Consider the following 19,752-nt stretch of genomic DNA (forward strand, 5'->3'; position numbering starts at 1 on the left):
TAACATACTGAATGGGAGAAACTGCCCACCAAGAATGTGGTTATTTTCTTGGTTGATTTCAAAACTGGCCTTCAAAGATAAGGGAGACTTTAAAATATTTACAGATAAACAGATGCTGAGAGTTATGAATGAGACCTGCTCTACAAGAAATACTAAAGGTAGCACTACAGGCAAATAGAAATAGTCAGGAGAAAGAATTTCCAGAAAAGTATAGAAATAATGACTTAGCAGTAAGGGTAACTAAAAGGTTAAAAAGAAAGGAAAAAAGTAAGATATGACATATAAAATTCAAAATAACCAATGGTTGAAGAAAATACTGCCTTTATAGTAATCACATTAAATGTTAATGAATTAAACTCCCCAATCAAGAGACATAGATTGACATAATGGATTTTTAAAAAAGGATCCATCTGTATGTTTTCTTAAAGGTATGCATTTAATACTGAAAGACAAAAACAGGGTAAGCCAGGTTTTGAGGACAGAAATGATAACTGGAGGATGCTGTAAGACAATAAACAAGCTGAGCAACCATGGGAGGGGGCAGCACCAGGTGGCTGTGGTCACCAGGCACCAGGCAAGAGGGCAAGGAGGCTGGAGACATCCTGCACAGGGAGAGACTCCATCCCCATTACAGCAGTGCCAGCTGAGACTCCCTGTGGATGCCCAGGTCCTGAGCAGCAGTGACCCACTGGCTACCATGCCCAGTCAAGGCCCCAGAGGACCCAGCCCCACAGCAGCCCAGCCCATCCCCACAAGAGCCACCACCACCACCACCACTGCTGCTGCTGCAGACCCTGCTGGGTGTCACTGTGGCTCATTGGAGGATGACCTGGAGAGCCTGGTGCATCAGGAGCCCTACACCTGCACCCAGCTGCCCGAGCTGCTGGGCTTCCATCACACCTTCTGTGTCATCTGCCTGAAGCTCCTGCTGTGTGTGCATCTGGTCTATCACCTGTCCCCTGTACCACAAGGTCACTACCATCCCCAGGGACTCATCTGCAGCCCGCATGACCAGGAGATGGCCATGGTTTGGCTGGTCTGGCCCAGCCTGGAGGTGTGGCTCTGTCCTCAGGGGCTGGTGGAGACTGTCACCTCAGCAGCAGAGAAAATGGGCTTAGTGGGAGAGGATGGGCAGGACTAGATGAGTGCCAGCCATGTGGTTCCTGCTGGCCCTGCTTACCTTCCTCATCCTCCAATTTGTCTACCCAGGTGTCACCGGGTGGGTGCTTGCCTTCATCATCAGCCTGGCCCTGCTCAGGTCCACCCTCTTCTGCTGCCACCCCAGCAGCCAGGGAAGCTGCCAGCCCCACCCCACCCCCACCCCCCCAGGACTCTCTTCTGCAGAAAGCACCATAGCCAGTGCCTGAGTACCTCCCAACCAGGCAGGTCTGCAGCACTGCAAGGGCTCCTTGGGCCCCCAACACTTTTACAACAACCAGAGTAAGGGGCTATGAACTAAGGCTGGCTCCTGGGGAGTTGAAAGGGCAGCTGGGCTTGCAAGCCAAAGCCAGAATGGCTGTATTGGGTCAGGAATGACGTACTTGGACAATGGGGTTTATGCCTGTCCTAGATAGGGCACAGCTCAATTGTTTGGGGGTAGGGGGAGGAGGAACAAATGACACTGAGGCTACAAGGGGCCTCCTGCTTCTCTCATTTCAGGGCTCATAGTTCTCTTTTATGGCTTGACTAAAGTACTACAATCTTGAACCTACTGCAGAACAAATAGAATCAGAACATCTTTTATTTTAAAAAAATAAAATTGAAAGTGAAAGGTTGGAAAAAAATCTTTCATGCAAACAACCAGAAAATTAGACTTCAAATGTAAGACAATTAAAAGAGATAAACAAGGACACTATATACTAATAAAAGGGACAATCCATCAAGAGGACATAACAATTATAAATATCTATGCACCAAGCCAGAGGGCCCCAAAATACATGAGGCAAACACTGACAACACTAAAGGGAGAAATAGACACTGCTACAATAATAGTTGGAGACTTCAATACACCACTCTCATCAATGGATAGAACATCTAGACAGAAAATCAGTAAGTAAAAAGACATTTTGAATAACATGCTAAATGAACTAGACTTAACAGACATCTACAGAACACTGCACCTGACAACAGCAGGATACACATTTTTCTCAAGAGCGCATGGATCACTCTCCAGGATAGACCACATGTTGGGTCACAAAGCAGATCTCAATAATTTTAAAAAGCTCAAAATCATACTAAACATTTTCATAGACCATAATGTCAGAAATCAATAACAGGTGGAAGGCTGGGAAATTCACAAATATATGGATGTTACACAACAAACTTCTCAACAACCAGTGGGTCAAATAAGAAATTACAAAAGAACTCAGTAAATATCTCAGGGCAAATGAAAATGAGAACACAGTGTATCAGACTTATGGGGTGCAGCATAGACAGTGCTGACATGGAAATTTATTCCACCAAACACCTATATTTAAAAAAACAGAAGGATCAAACACTGAGGATTAAACTTCTCACCTGGAGGAACTAGAGAAAGAACAGCAAACTAACCCCAAAGGAAATAGAAGGCAAGAAATCACCGTTAGAGAATAAATAAATGAAATTCAGAATTTGAAAACAATTAGAATCAACAAAACCAGAAGTTGGTTTCTTGAGAAAAGCAATAAAATCTATGGACCCCTAGCTATGCTTAAAATGAAAAGAAAGAGACAAAATGAAAATGAGTAAAATCAGAAATCAGAGGGGGGACATAATGAATGACCCCACAGAAATAAAGGAGATAAAGAGAAGATATTATGAACAACTATATACTAACAAACTAGACTACTTAGATGAAATGGACAACTTCCTAGAAAAGCATGAACAACCAACACTGAATTGAGAAGAAATAGAAGACCTCAACAAACAAACATAAGTAGAGTTTGGATCAGTCATCAAAACACTCCCAAAAAAGAGAAGTCCAGGACCACATAGCTTCACATATGAATTCTACCAAACATTCAAGAAATAATTAGTACCAATCCTACTCAAACTTCTAAAAAAACTTAAAGAGGGAAAGCTACCTCATTCTATGAAACCAACATCACCCTAATACAAAAGCCAGACAAAGATACTACAAGAAAATAAAATTATAGACCACTCTTTTTAATGAATATAGATGTAAAAATCCTCAACAAAATACTTGCAAATCACATCCAGCAGCACATTAAAAGAATTATGCACCATGACAATATGGGTTTTATTCTAGGTATTCAATGGTGGTTCAACACAAGAAAATCAATTAAGGTAATACACCACATCAATAAATTAAAGAAGAAAAACCACATGATCATGTCAATTGATGCAGAAAAGGCATTTAACAAAATTCAGCATCCTTTCTTTGTCCTTCCTTGAACACTTCAAAGGATAGGAATAGCAGGAAACTTCCTCAACATGATAAAGGGAATATATGAAAAACCCACAATTAACATCATATTCAATGGGGAACAACAGAAAGCTTTTCCTCTAAGATCAGGAACAAGACAGTGATGCCCACTGTCAACATTGTTATTCAACATTGTGCTGGAAGTTCTACCTACAGCAATTAAGCAAGAAAAAGAAAAAAAAAAGCATCAAAATCAGAAAAGAAGAAGTAAAACTTTCACTGTTTGCAAATGACATGACATGTAGAAAATCCCAAAAACTCTACAGTAAAGCTACTGATAAATGAGTACAGCAAAGTAGCAGGATACAAGATCAATGTGCAGAAATCAGTAGTGTTTCTATACACTACTAAGGAGCAATCTGAGGGGGAAATCAATTTTAAAAAATTCCATTTACAATGGCAACCAAAAGAATCAAGTATATTGGGAAAAAAACACACACACACACACACACACACTAAAAGAAATCAAGGAAGACCTGAATAAATGTAAGGACATACCATGCTCATGGATTGGAAGATTAAATATAGTTAACATGTCTATTCTAACCAAAATGATTTATAGATTAAATGCAATAGCAATTAAAATCCCAAAAACTTACTTTGCTGAAATAGAAAAACCATTAACCAAATTTATTTGGAAGGGAAGGGTGCCCTGAATAGCTAAAAATGTCTTGAGAAAGAAAGATGAATTGGGAGGTCTCACACTACCTGATTTTAAAACATATTACAAAGCTACAGTGACCAAAACAATACAGTACTGACATAAAGATATGTACACTGACCAATGGAATCGAATTGAGTGTTCAGACACAGACCCTCTCATCTATTGACAATTGACCTTTGATAAGGCAGTCAGATCAACTGGAATAGAGCAGCCTCTTCAACGAATGGTGCTTGGAGAACAGGATATCCATATCCAGAAGAAGGAAAGAAGACCCTTATCTCACATCTTAGATAAAAATTAACTTAAAATCCATCAAAGACCTAAATATTAGAGCTAAGACAATAAAAAGTTTTGAAGAAAATGCAGGAAAATATCTTAAAGATCTTGTGATAGGAGGTGGTTTCCTAGACTTTACACCCAAAGCACGAGCAGTAAAAGAAGAAATACAGAAATGGGATCTCCTCAAAATTGAAGTTTTGAGCATCAAAGGGCCTTGTCAGGAAAGTAAAAAGGAAACCTACACAAGGGGAGAAAATATTTGGAAACCACATAACATATAAAGGTTTAATATCAAGAATATACAAGAAATCCTACAATTCAACAACAAAAAGAACAGAATTTAAAAATGGGCAAAAGACATGGACAGACACTTTTCTGAAAAGGAAACACAAATGTCTCAAAAACATATGAAAAGATGCTCAACTTCACTAGCTATTAGGGAAATACAAATAAAAACCACAATGAGATACCATCTCAGTTACTAGAACAGCCATTATAGAAAACAAACAAACATAAAACTACAAGTGTTGGAGAGGACGGGGAGAAAGAGACACACTTATTCACTGTTGGTGGGAGTGTAGAATGGTGTAACCACTCTGGAAGGCAGTTTAGTGGTTTCTAAGGAAACTAAGTATAGAATTCCCATATGATCCAGCAATCCCATTACTAGGTATATACTCAGAACTGAAGGCTATGACACAAATGGACATTTGTAAACTGATGTTTATAGTAACATTATTCATGATTTCCAAAAAATGAAAAAACAGCCCAAACATCCATCAATGGATGAATGGATAAACAAACTGTGGTATATACATGCAATGGAATATTACACAGCTGTAAGACAAAATAAAGTCATGACACATGCAATAATGAGGATGAATCCTCATTATGTTGAGTGAAATTAGCCAGAAACAAAAGGACAAATACTGTATGTCTCACTAACATGAGCTAAGTATAATGAAGAAACTCTGAGAGTTAAAGTTGAGAACACAGGAAATCAGGAGGTAGAAAGAGGGTAGAGATTGGGCAGTTGGTGCTGAAGGACTACAGAAGGTTCCATAGGATTGATTGTCAGGATCCAGAAATGGATAGCATGATACTAGCAGGTGGTAGCATAATATTGTAAGTAAAATAAACAAAACTGAATGTAAGTATGATTCAAAGAGGAAGACTGGGTGCATGTATGACACCAGAAGGAAAAATACAGGATAACAACTGGGACCGTATAACTTAGCAAAACCCAGAGTGGACAATGATGGTGATTAAATGAACAAATATAAGTTTTACATGAGGGAAAACAAGTGAATATCACCATTGCAAGGTTTTGAAAATGGGATACTGCATGGAAAAAATATAATCAATGAGAACCAGGGTCTATAGTTAACACTACACAGCAATATTCTTTCATTAATTGTAACAAAGCTAATATACCAAACCTAATGTCAATAAGAGGGAGCTATAAGGGAGGGTATGGGATTCTTGGTGTTTTTGTTGTTCTTTCTTTTTATATGTTTTTATTATAAATTCTCTTCTTTTTTTCCTCTTCTTTCTCTGCAGAAGGGAAGAGATCTCAAAGATTGTGTTGGTGAAAGCATAACTATGTGATTACACCAGGAGCTATGTATTGTTCACTTATGATGGGACGTATGGTGTGTGAATAAAACTTTAACAAACAAGCAGAAAGCTGTCAGTGCTGGAGAGGATGTGGAGAGATACACCTGTTCACTACCGTGCAGGCCCTCTGAAGGGCAGTGTGGTGGTTCCACAGGAGGCTAAGTATAGGGCTGCCATATGACCCTGCAACCCTGTCTTTGATATATACTTGGAAGAACTGAAAGCAGGGACATGAATAGGCATTTGCACACCAGTATTTACGGCAGCAGTAATCATACTTTGCAATGGATGGAGGTGGCCTAAGGGTACATCAACTATCAACCAAATGTGAACTGTGGCATATACATACAATGGAATATTGGGTGGCTGCAAGAAGGAATGAAGCTGTGAGGCATGCAACTAGGTGAATGAACCTTGAGGACAGTATGCTGAGTGAAATAAGCCAGAAACGGAAAGGACAAATACTGTAAGTCTTCACTAAGAGAAACTAATTATAATGAGCAAATGCTGAGAACTGATTTTGAGAGTGTAGGTTATCAGAGGATAGAATGTGGGCAGACATTGAGCAATCCAATACCATAAAATTCTTATAAGAAATGTAGGGAACTATCCTCAGGACTTTAAAGTATACAATGATCTTTATATTTTACACCAAAGAAACAAACAACTAAAGAAAAATACAGATATAATGGACTTCATCAAAATTAAAAACTTTTGAGAATCAAAGGACATTATCAATAAAGTGAAAAGAAAACCTACCAAATGAAAGAAAATATTTAGAAATCAAATCTCTGATATTACTACAAAATGCAGAATATATACAGAATCTCTAAAACTAAATAACAAAAGTCAAATATCCAAATTTTAAAATGGGCAAAAGACTTGAATAGCTGTTTCTTCCAAGAAGACATGCAAGGAACCAATCAGCATGTGAAAAGGGGTTCAACATCATTATCCATTAGAGAAATGCAAATCAAAACTACAATAAGACACTCACTAGATGGCTGTTATTAACAAATCAGAAAATAACAAGTGTCAGTGAGGATGTGGAGAAATAGGAACCCTGAGAATGTAAAATGATGCAGCCAGAAAGTTAAACGTAGAATTGCCACATGAGCTGACAATTCCTCTCCTACCTATATACACCAAAGAATTGAGAGCAGGGACTGAAACAGATATTTGTACACCAATATTCATGACATCGTTGTACACATAGCCAAAAGGTGGAAGTAACCCACAGTCCATCAGCACATGAATGGATAAGCAAAATATGCTGTATCTATACAATGGAGTATTATTCAGAAATAAAACAGGAATGAAGTGCTGGTACATGCTAGCACACGGATGAACCTTGAAGACATCAAGTTGAGTGAAACAAGCCAGACACAAAAGGCCAAATATTGTATGACTGCTATTATGTGAAATACATAGAATAAACACATTCATAGAGACAAGAAGCAGAATAACAGTGCCTGAGGGGAAGGAATCAGGAATTATTGCCAAATGGGCATGAATTCTGGTTTGGGATGATGAAAATAGTCCAGAAATAGACAGTGATCAAAATTCTCAATGTACTTAATGTCACAGTTTGCCCACTCAACATGATTAAAATGATTTTTATGTTATGTATATTTTTCAATAATAGAAAAAAAATTGAAAATCAACCAAGAAAATAACCACATTAATAGAATGAAGGCCAAAAACCACATGATCATCTCAATTGACCCAGAAAATTTTTTGAAAAATTACCACGCTCATTCCTGCTAAAAAACATTCAGAAACCTAGGAATAGAAGGGAACTTCCTCAACATGATAAAGGGAATTGATGACTAATCCACAGTTCAAATAAACTCAGTGATGAAAGAACAAAATATTTCTCCCTAGGTTAAGGAAAGAGACTTCATCAAAATTTAAAAAAAAAATTGCACCTAAAATGACATTCTCAAGAAAGTAAAAAGAAAACCTAAGATATTGGGAAAAATACTTGTAAATCATATATATGATAAAAGTTTCATATCCAGAATATATAAAGTACTCCTAAAACTCAGCATCAAAAGCACAAATATCCCAATTTAAAAACAGGAATACAATTGAATAGACATTTCTCAAAAAAAGATAAATCAATGACAAATAATCACATTAAAAGTTGCTGGGCATAATTAGCCAATGATTGCATTGGCTAATTAAACATTACAGAAATGCAAAACAAAAGGAAGAGATACCACTCTTCAAAAAATGGAAAATAAGTATTGGAGAGGATGCAGAGTAACAGAAACCCTCATACATTCCTGGTGGGAATATAAAACGGTGAAGCAACTTGAATCCAGGTAGGCAATCGTCAGGGAGTTAAACATAGAATGACCATATGATTTTGCAATGCCAGTCCTACTTGCATACTGAAAAGAAGTGAAAACAGATATTCAAACAAAAACTTGTACACAAATTGGCTTAGCATCATTATTTTAAATAGCCAAAGGTGGAAGCAATTAAAATGTCCATCAAATAATAAATGAACACAATGGTATATTCCTACAATGGAGTATTATTCAGCTGTAAAAAGGAATGGAGCTCTGGTACAACCTGAAACACGGATGAACCTCGAAAACATTATGCTCAGTGAAAGAAGCAACAGACAAAGCTATGGCATGGTTGCACTTTTATGAATTATGTAAAATAAGGAAATACACAGAGACAGAAAGTAGAACATATACTTTAATTTGCTCTCATGCACACAACCAGCATTGACAGATGCACATTTGCAATCAATTTGGAAAACACGGAATACTTACTTAGATGATCAGTTAAGTGAAATGGTGGTGTCCATTCTTCTCATTATAAGACATGTGTTACAAAATATAATTAACAGCACTGAATTGTATATGAAAATGTGGTTTAAAAACAGGACTGTAAAACACAATGAACCCTGTTGTAAATTCTGGAGTATAGTTAATAGTTCAGTTATAAAAATGTTATTTCATGAATTGTAACTAATATACCACAATAATGCAAGGTGTTAGTAATAGTGCCGTATATGGTAACTCTGTTTTTTATACATTTTATGCATGATATTTATGTAAACCTACAAGTTCTCTAACAGCAACATTATTCAAAAAATTAAATATATTTTTAAAAGTATATGTGCTAAGGATACATTATAAAGGAGAAAATCTGAGTTATAAAACTAAGCATCACCCATTTACTAAATACCAACTTTATTCTAGGTGATTAGATTATAACAGAGACAGAGCAAAATAAAAATCTCTGATCTCCTGGAGCTTATGTTCTAGTATTAATAAGCAATTACCTAAGTAAATAATATAGTTTATTGGAAGGTAAAAAGTAAACAGGGAAGCAGGATAAACGGGGTAGGGTGGGGCTGGAACTGTAAATACCATAACGTTTAAATAAAGACGGGATGCTGGGTCCGCGGCGTCCAGTGCGAGCGTCAACCCGACGGTCTACCATGTGCAGAGGCCCAGGAGCTCACCTGGGTCTGAAAAGGATCGCTCTGGCCGTGAAGGGGTAGCTGGAACGGGAGCCGCGCAGGAGGCCCCGGCCAAGGCTGAGCTTGCCCTGGTGACGGGGTAAGGGCGTCTGGGTTCTGTGTATTTGAAGGTGAGGAGCGGGATGTCGGGGAAGGAGAACAGAGGGGCTGCCTTGGGGGTGTGGTGATGGAGCTGCGGCTGCTGGAGCGGGAGGCGGCGGGACCCACCTTGAGGCTGGCGCGGTGGCGTCGGGACAGGTGTGGCAGGTGATAGATGTGGCAGGTGACAGGTGTGGCAGAGGAAGTGGCGGCGGCTCCGTCTTCCTTCTCCGTCCATCCCGCAGTCAGGTCAAAAGAGCAGCACTGCGGCGGCTTCCCATCGGCCCCGCCGACGCACCGCACCTGGAGCTCATTGTTCTTGGCTGCCGCCCCTCCCTCAAAGCACCAATAGACTCTAATTATTCGCTTCCCGCAGCCCCCGGGGCAGGACACCTGGGCTTCTCTTTGGCCAGCGCGGCCCCGCCCCTGGCGCAAGGGCCTCCCTGCACTCACGCGCATATGCACACCTGGCCCTGGGAGCCGGGGGTGGATGCTCAAGCCTTCAGGAGTCCAGGCCTGGAGCCAAGAGGCAGGAGTGAGGAGAGGGTGAGGAGGGGGCGCTGCCTCCGAGGTGGTGGGCAGCTTCCAGGCGGGTCTTGCCCAGGTGCTGCAGGACCCCCTGCTCTGCATGTACCCACCCAGGTGGGTGGGGGTTCTTCCCCGCCGGGAGAGCCTCGGGGGCGCCGACCTCCCCGTCCAGGTGCTGATGGGGTCCTGGACACTGTCGCCAAGGAAGGCGCCTCCAGGCACTATCTCAGCCCTGACAACCCGCCTATCTGCTCAGATTAGGTCCACCCCGCCTCGTCCACGTTCGAAGCAGGTTCATGGAGACCCCAGGAGCTGAAGGGAGCCTGTGAAAATATTTTCAGAAGGGCCCTGAGACCACCGGATCCCGGCAGGGCCAGCTGCTGATCAGGAGGCACACTCAAGGCTTCCCTGGCAGGCGCCAGGGTGCGGGGGTCTGAGGGTCCTCCGCAGGTTTCAGAGGGGGCCAGGAAAGGCCTCCCCCGGCCTCTCCCGTTTGCAGGGTCTAGTCCAGGCCACGGAGTGGGACTTTGAAAACTATCCAGAGGCTCATCCTCTGAGCGGTTCCCAGGATTCCCCCCAAGAAACGCTGGGCATCTTGCCTGAGCCTCCCAGGCGGGCTGCTACATGAGGGGACTTGAAAAATCCTCAGGATGTTCCTACAACCGGGAAGCAACAACCAGGATCCAGACCAGACCTGCGGGCCTGGGGGACTCCAGCGGTTTCCGTCAGCAAACGTGGACATGGGGTTTTGTGATGCATCATAGTCACCCTCGCAGTAGCCTTGACTGTCACCCTGTCTCCCTCGCAAATGAATACTCCACCTCTACCTCGCCCTAACCCTCGCCTTAACTCAAGGTGCGGACACTGGATTGGGAACAACCAGTCCCTGTCCCACACATGGCCAGGGGACGGGGCCTCCCTCGGATGGGACGTGGGGCGGGTCCTCGGGGAAGATGCACCAGGTGTCCACCAGGCAGCGCCAGAACCCACGGCCGCGGGCGCAGAGGCCCCGGGGTCTGCGCTCACATCCCCAGGGCAGGGGCCGCGGTAGGGGAGGGTTTTCGGGTCCCTCCTGGTGGCGTCCAGCGGGGATGTGGGTTGTGGGAGTTGGACGGAGGCGGTATGTGGGGGACAAGTGTCCCAGGGTTCCACAGAGTTGCTGCTCGCTGCCCCTGAGGGACCAAGGATAACTTTTGGCAGTTGTCCATAGGAATCCTGTCCCACCTCCACGGAGGCTGCCGGGTGAGGGGACAGACAGGCCTGGAACCACCTTGGTCCCGGCACCGGGCTTTGGAGACCCCCGTCCCACACCCGCAGCATCTTAGGCAAGCCCTGGCCGGGAAGGGGCTGCGGGGCCCGAATGGGGAGGGCTGAGGTCCTATTCCGCAGCCGCTGCGTGTCCAGAGTTTGATTGGGGTTGGGGGGAGTCGATAGGGGTCAGTTTCTGAAGGCTCCACAGACGATGGGGAGTGGTGGGACCCGCGGGTAAATGGCGAGATCCCGTGAGCTGTGGACCCTCAAGCCACCCAGGGTGGGCCGGGGCTTCCGGAGTGTATTTGGAGGGTCTGCGGGATGTTCACCCTGCCGCGTATCTGGGGGTCCCAGGAATCCGCCAGCCAGGGTTCCAAGCCCTCAGAGAGGGACATAGCCTATTTCTAGAATGGCCATGGGAATACTGTCACAGGTTCCTCTCTTTACACCTCAAATTTGTGATCTCCCTTAGAAAAGGCCTGAGCCTTATCAGGTATGATTCAGTTGGTTTGGGCTTCATTCAAGCAACATCCCACTCAAATCAGAGTATAGGGACAGGAAATAGTTTAAAAGTAAAGAGCACTCAAAACAAGAATTAAACTACAACACACTTTTACTAAACGAGAATATAGGGTTAAAAGAACAGTTTTACAATGTAAAAATAAAGTGATACCTTTTGATTCTAAGAACCCCCATCTTCCTCCTGCCTCCTCCAGACACAGTTGGATATGAGATCAGAGAGCTCCCTCCTGTGTAAGTTACAGAGTATTTACAGAACTTTTAATTTAGGATACATTCAATTAAATCATATTTGATTTTTATATTTCAGCTATGCTTGCATAGGTGGTAAACTAAACAACAGCATAAGAGGGCACAGGAAAGGAAAGGTTAGTGTAAATAGAAGGTAGAAGATGGAAATAGACAGAATCCCCAAACAGGGTCCATTCTCACCACTAGCCTGTGTGAATATCTAGCATTTGTATTCAATACAATACAACAAGCACACGGGAAGATGCTCAACACATTAGACCAGAGAAATTCCAACAAATACATATGGAATTCTTACAAGTTGCAATGATATTGCCGAAGTTTCTAAAACCTTGGGGACTTAATTATTTCTTTCAAATGTCCAGTGTATACTGAGTTCTAATTACCGAGACTTTGAGCCTTCTTCTGGCTTAGACAATTCCATGAGATTCATCTTTTTGAAGATGTTCATGATCACAATCCTCCAAAAGTTTGAGGAGCCCTTGATCAGAATCTCTGTCATTTGCTTGCCACTAGCCTCTTCCACCTCAGACCATGCAGTCTGCTGTAGCTCACCTTTCAGGAGAAGAACTCAGTAGAGATGTGAACTTTCTTAATTCATCAGCATTCAGCTGCTGCAGAATGGGTTCCACATGAAATGCTTACTATGGTGAAGTCATATTTTCCAAAGTGTGAGACTTTAGATTTCAGAGCTGAAGAAGAATTAAGGAGGAGGGGGTCAGTTGAAGAAAAAGAAATCACTGAATCAGCAGCTTTATATGAAAGATCAGCTGTTGAGATGCCAGCTGTGTGGCTGTTCTTATTCACAAATCTGGGAGAAACCACCCCCCATCCAACATAGTAGAAGTTATGTAAGATGTTCCTTCTACTTTCTGGCTTGACATAAATGGTTCATATAAGCAAATGATACTGTCAGTTAGATATCAATATTTAAAATCCTGAGCCATACCTTACACCATACAACTAATTTGATATTGATTATGCTCCTAATTGTAAACAGTAAGACAAAGCACCTAGAAAGAAAAAAAGAATCTCCATTTTCTTGAAGTAGGATACTTTAAATGGAATGCAAAGTGTATTAGCCATAAACATAAAGGCTGACAAACTTCATTTAATTTTAAATTGGGAGTAGGGAGTCATTGAATAGTTACCATTGAAAGTAAAAAGGCAGGTTGCAAACTCAGAGAATATGTGTAACTGATACATTTTTCAAAAGGATCAATAAGGAATTCCAACAAGTACATATGAAAAAAATGGTAGGTGTTTTCATATGGGAAAAAAAAATAAAAGATTAAAACAGTTGCTTCAACAAAGAGAATGCCCAAATGGCCATAAGCACAGGGGGAGGTGCTTAACTCATTAGACCACAGGGAAATGCAAATTAAGAACCTAATGATAGAACACTATACCCCCAGAATGTTAATTAAGTAAACATCATACAACCTTATATATAATGTAGAAGAACCCAAACTCTCATATATTGCTGGTAAGAGTTAAGTTGATAAAACTACATTAGTAAAAACCATCAAGTTTGCCAAAGTTAAATATTCACATATACCCTAGGCCCCAGCAGTTTTATTCCTGTATATACACCCCAAATAAATTAGAGCTTAAGTCTATTAAAATAATAATAATACATGGAAGTCTATTCAGAGCACTTCTGTTGATCATTTCCTAAAGCACAGACCATAAAAGGAGACATTTTTTTCAGGCAATAATGTGGATGATTCACAGAATATCCAAGAAAACCCATGCCAAAAATATCCTAATTTATAGATGTTGATAGTAAACAATGTTAATCTGCGGTGATTGAGGTCAAAATAATGATTATCCTTGGGAGTTTTGACTGGGAAAGACAAGAGGGGACATCTGTGGTGCTGGAAAAGTTGTCTATTGATCTGGTTAGAGATTACATGTGTGTGTGACAATATACACAGATACACACAACCAAATAGTCACTAGTCAGACTCATATAAGGTGATCCATTAATATACATTGATATTTAAATATACCCAAATAGAGGTTGTATTTACATAGGCACAAATGCACACATGATGTAAATATGTTAAGAAAATAAGGAAAATACTGGTCTTTTACTTAGAAGTGACAGAATTAAGGCAAAGGACAAAATATGATTACATAAGCTACATAAACCCTGTATCTGCATAACTTCCCTCACATTTTCCTTGTCTTTTTAAGGAGATATTATGCCAATTAACATCTGAGTATTTTCTATGTACTGGGCAGTAATCCAAACTCTTGCAAAGACCACAAGTAATCCTTGTAATTCTTACCAGGAAAGTTCTATTATCTGTGATACACATGAGGAATCTGATGCAGTATTTCTCAACATGTGGTCCCCTGACCAGCAGCATCAACATCAACTGGGAATTTGTTAGAAAGACAGCTTCTCAGACCCCACCCCAGACCTACCGAATCAGAAATTTTGGGGTGGGTCCAGCAATCTGTTTTAACAACCCCTCCAGTTGACTGTGATAAATGCTAGAGTTTGAGGACCACTGAGGGAAACTGAAGGTCCAAGTTCACACAACTACTAAAGTTGAAGTCAAGACAACCAAGACAATTTTACCCCTTAACCTGTGCTCCCATTCACCAGCACACAGCCTCAGCCAAACAATTAAAAATAAAAGCAAATAAAACTCCTAACATCCTCAGATGATAAATGGGCAAAATTTAGGGATCATTCAAAAGATGCAAGAGACTGTTTAATAAGTATGAGGGGTAAGGGGGAGATAGCCAATCAGAAGAATGATTATGCAAATCATTTCAATGCACAAGTGACTATAAGCTAATGATCATTAGGAACTATTTAACAATAATCATGCTAAAATGCTAAGAAAGAAGAAAAAAATAAATGTAAAGTTAAACTTAGAGTTCTTCAATTGACACAAGATGAAAAAACAATCTTCAATAGGAAAGTACTAGAAGAATATACACACCAAAATTCAGTGATTGTTTGAGCATCAGTACCACAGATGAGTTAATCCTTTTGTTGTCTTTCCTTGCAGATGTCCTGGATCAGTATGTGTTCTGGTTTGTTAATGCTGCTGTTATGCAAAATACCAGAAATGGATTGGCTTTTATAAAGGAGGTATATTTGGTTACAAATTTAGTCTGAAGGCCATAAAAATGTTCAAATTAAGGTATCAACACAAGTATACCTTCACTGAAGGAAGGCCAATGGCATCCAGAAAACTTCTGTTAGCTGGGAAGTCACGTGGCTGGCATCTACTGATCCTGGGATGTGTTCCAGCCCCTCTCAGCTTCTGTGCATTCTTCAAAATGTTGCTCTAGGGGCATTTTGTCCTCTCTTAGCTTCTCCAGAGCAAACGCTGGGCTGGCATCTCCAGAGTGTCAGCAAATCCTGCTTTCAGTGGCCATCTCCAAAATGTCTCTCTCAGCTGCTCTGAGGTCCTTCTGTTTGTGAGTTCTTTTATAGGACTCCAGTATTTAAATCAAGACCCACCCTGAATTTAATGAAATGTTTTGCCCACAGTTGGTTGAGTCACATCTCCATGGAAACAATCAAAGGATTCTAACCTAATCAAAACTAATACATCTGCCCCCACAAGATTGCATTAAAGAACATGGTGTTTTGGCAGACATAATACATCCAAAGTGGCACATCATGCATTTGATTTTCTGAGAAAAAAATTTAAAGGAATGGGTCAGCCAGGTAATTGAGAGTCATCAGACAAGGAACACAGTGTGCTTGCTGTGTTTTGTTGTTGTTGTTGTTGTTGTTGTTGTTTTTGTTTTGTTTTGTTTTGTTTTTTGAGGGGGGTACTGTATTTTAAAAAAGCAATTTCAGGAGCATAATTGGGGTTAGAAACTGTGTTTGACTGGACCAAGAAAATTTGAGAGGTGATGATCTAGATATCATAAGCTTTTTATAGAAACCTGATTAAGGAAGTGAGGACTTAGAAACTAGCTTTAAGTGCCCATGAGCTAAGGAAGAGAGGAAATTCCATGAAAAGCATAACCATGGGAAGGGAAAAGTGATGTCTAATGAGATTTTAAATATGAAATCTTTAAATATAAAGACAGAACAAAACAAAATGCACTGTATGAAACATGTTACTAAGATAGGCTGAAAGTTGCTACCTGGGTCTTTTCATAGCATTGGTTATAGATTGATAATGTGTTTCTCACATAAAGAAAGCCAGTCAGGTTTAGAGGTGACAGCAACTAAGTATGCTCAGTCACTAAACAAGACAGCCCAGACAGCAAAACATTGCGCAATATCATGCCTGTACTTAATGCCATTGAATTGCACACTTTAAAATGGTTAAAGTGGCAAATTTTATTTTTTTTTCCATTTTACCATGTTTTAAGTCTTATTACAGCCACATAGTAAAACAAGAAGGTGAATGCCCAGGCTCAAATGTCAATCTGAGGCACTTTTCTCTGGGCTACTCAGGGAATGGTGCATGGCAATGAGGGAGATAAAATCTCAAATGAAGTTAGAGAAGGAAACAATAGGAATTTCTAGTTTAGTAAAAATAAAAATAAGCATGTTCATTTGAGAATCCTCAGAGTGGGGAATACTGCATACCTTCTGCTTCCTCTTCTGACCCTGCTCAAGTAAACATGGAAACAAATTTAATTCTAGTTTCCATCCAAGCTCCTGTTCAGCCCACTGCTATGCATGAAACAGTTCACTGCAAGGAATGGAAAGGCTCATTCCTGAGTGAGTGCCTTGTGACTGCAGTGAGAAAGGAACTCCCTTGCTTATATCATTCTCTCTGTCCTTGCCAGTGTGAAAGAGGGTTGTTTCCACCCACAATGAGTTGGGGGAAAGGGCAAAGCTGAGAGCCAGTGACTTGAGTATATTCATAGGCAGATAAAAGAGCCACTTGAGATGTAGCTTTGGAAAATTAATAGGAGCAAGGGAATTGAGAGCCAAGCCCCAGTGGGACTAAAGGGGAAGAGCTGTGCCTAGGGAGGGAGGCAAAGCAACTCCTCATTACAAACAACCCTGGTGCTGGTAAACAAAGGAGCTGAGATAGAATGAGCTGAAGAGGCTATATCATCAATGCAAAATGAAGGCAAAGGTATCTAAGAGGAGTTAATGCACTATAGCCCTAAAACTACAAAGTTGTTAAAGACTCCTCACACAATTAGCAGCAGCCCCTATTTTTTGTTTTCTTTGGAGCTCTCTCACCACAGATAATTTAGCAGAAAAGTTACAAATCTGTGAACTCCATAAGCACATATCATTCCCCTTTAGCCTCCAAGGCTGTGGTGTTTGCATTCCACTTTCAAGATCCAATCACAACAGTCCAAACTATAAATGAAAAGACTGAGATGTAGAGTAGTACTCCAGTTAAAGTTACAGTGGGAATGGGGTTGGCTGCATATTGGTGCCATGGATCTTTTTTGGGTGATGGAAATATTCTAAAACTGGATTGTGGTGATGGCTGGACAACTCCATAAGTCTACCAAAAAAGTCATTGAATTATATGCTTCACATGGCATAATTTAGGGTACATAAATGATACCTCAATAAAATTCTTAAAAATAAAAAGCTTTAGAAGGAAAAAAATGCATATGGAATAATTAGCAGCTGTCTCCTCCAAAATCACTCCTACTTATAAAGGAAGAGTTCAACATGAGGACTCAAAAATCTTTCATCTTATTTCATTGATTAAAGTTTGCAAAATTAGACCTGAGTGAGGACTCAACCAATAATTGCTGTTCACTTAAAAGAGGAGACTGGGGAGTGAAGTAGTTAGGATGCTGACACAGTCCTGTATCCCCACAGGCAGCAGCCATGCTTGGCCTGGCCAGTAACGAGGCAGTGCCCTCTTCTTGGCAATCCAATTTTAATTTCTTATCCAATTAAAATGGTGTCAAATGGACTGCCACCTAGATTTAAATACAAATGAAAACACTCTATTTTCTATATAATGTGCATGCAACTCTCACAAAACAGACAACATTCAATAATTGTGACACTCCATTCTGTCTTTGATCCTTTAATACTCCACACACTGTCTACACTGTATCACATCCATAATAATTATATTTTACAAGGGGGAGTTTTATTACTGATGAGGTAAATTTTCTTTCCATGATAAAGGTTGAGAGGAGGGCATGTTTCTTGCATTAAATTCCACTGAATATTAATCAATACTTCAGGGTAATTTTGACTTTGACTTTTTTATTTTATTTTACTTTATTTTTTATTTTATTATTTTTTATTCAGTTTAATTGAGATATATTCACATACCCTACAATCATCCGCAGTATACAATCAATTGTTTATGGTACCATCATATAGTTGTGCATTCATTTCCAAAATCAATTTTTGAATATTTTCATTACTCAAAAAAATAAAAATAAGAATAAAAATACAAGTTAAGAACAACCAAAACAACCCATCCCCCATCCCCCATATTATCAATTTACTTTTTTTATCTCCATTTTTCTACTCATCTGTCCATACACTGGATAAAGTGTGAGCCACAAGGTTTGCACAATCGCATGGTCACACCATATAAGCTATATATACACTCATCTTCAAGAATCAAGGCTACTGGTTTGCAGTTCAACAGTTTCAGGTATTTCCTTCTAGATATTCTAATACACTAAACACTAAAAAGAGATATCTATATAATGCATAAGAACAACATCCAGAATGACTTTTTGACACCATTTGAAATCTCTCAATCACAGAAACTTTAGTTTGTTTCATTTCTTGTCCCCCTTTTGGTCAAGAAGTCTTTCTCAATCCCATAATGCTGGGTCCAGTCTCATCCCTGGGACTCATGTTCCATATTGCCAGGAAGATTTACACCCCTGGTGTCACATCCCACACTGGGGGGAAGGCAGCAAGTCCACCTGCCAAGTTGGCACAGAGAGGAAGGCCACATCTCAGCAACAAAAAAGGTTCTCTGGGGTGACTCAGGCACAATTGTAGGTAGGCTTAGCCTCTCCTTTGCAGTAAAAGGCTTCATAAGGGCAAGGCCCAAGATCAAGGGCTTGGCTTACTAAACTGGTATTCCCCAGTATTTGTGAGACTATAAAGAATTCCACAGGTGAGTAAATTAAATATTTCCACATTTTCCGCAGTCCCTTAAGGGGGCTTTTCAAGTACTTTTTATATTTTTCCCAGATTACTCTGAGATGTATCAGGCTTCACACTAACCTGTACAAAAAAAAAAAAAAAAAAAAAAAAAAAAAAACAGATCTCACTCCCTATTCAAGGTTCTATGTAATTGTGGTGTTTCAATAAACTGACCATACAAGTTAAATTTTAAATTGTGCTACAGAAAATAAAGATTTTCCACCAAATCAACATCTCTGTCTTCAATCTCACAAGGAAGTAGAAGTCTAAAAATGGTTGATTTCATCCTTTACCCTTTACTCTGATTTACCTTAGTGCTAACCAAGGCCATTTTTTTTTCCTACTTCTAATTGAAGTGAGATCTCCTTTTCAGCTTCTTTAACATTTCCTGTATGTGGTAATGTTGTCATTCATAGCTATCAAAATCTAGCCCTGAGTCACAGGTGTCACACTGATACCTGAAGTTACAGGGACTGGCCAGGTTATAAACAGGAGCTCAGGATCTCAGAATCTAGAAATAACCATTACAACTCAGGAATAGATGTAAC

The 19,752-nt window shown here is 40.4% G+C and overlaps 1 pseudogene; it reads left to right on the forward strand.

The window, feature by feature from the left end:
• The first annotated feature begins 484 nt into the window (after window positions 1–484).
• On the forward strand, window positions 485–1,444 carry LOC119532673 (annotated as a pseudogene).
• Window positions 1,445–19,752: the final 18,308 nt, after the last annotated feature.

This window comes from Choloepus didactylus, chromosome 4 (assembly GCF_015220235.1).
Source record: "Choloepus didactylus isolate mChoDid1 chromosome 4, mChoDid1.pri, whole genome shotgun sequence".
NCBI lineage: Eukaryota > Metazoa > Chordata > Mammalia > Pilosa > Megalonychidae > Choloepus > Choloepus didactylus.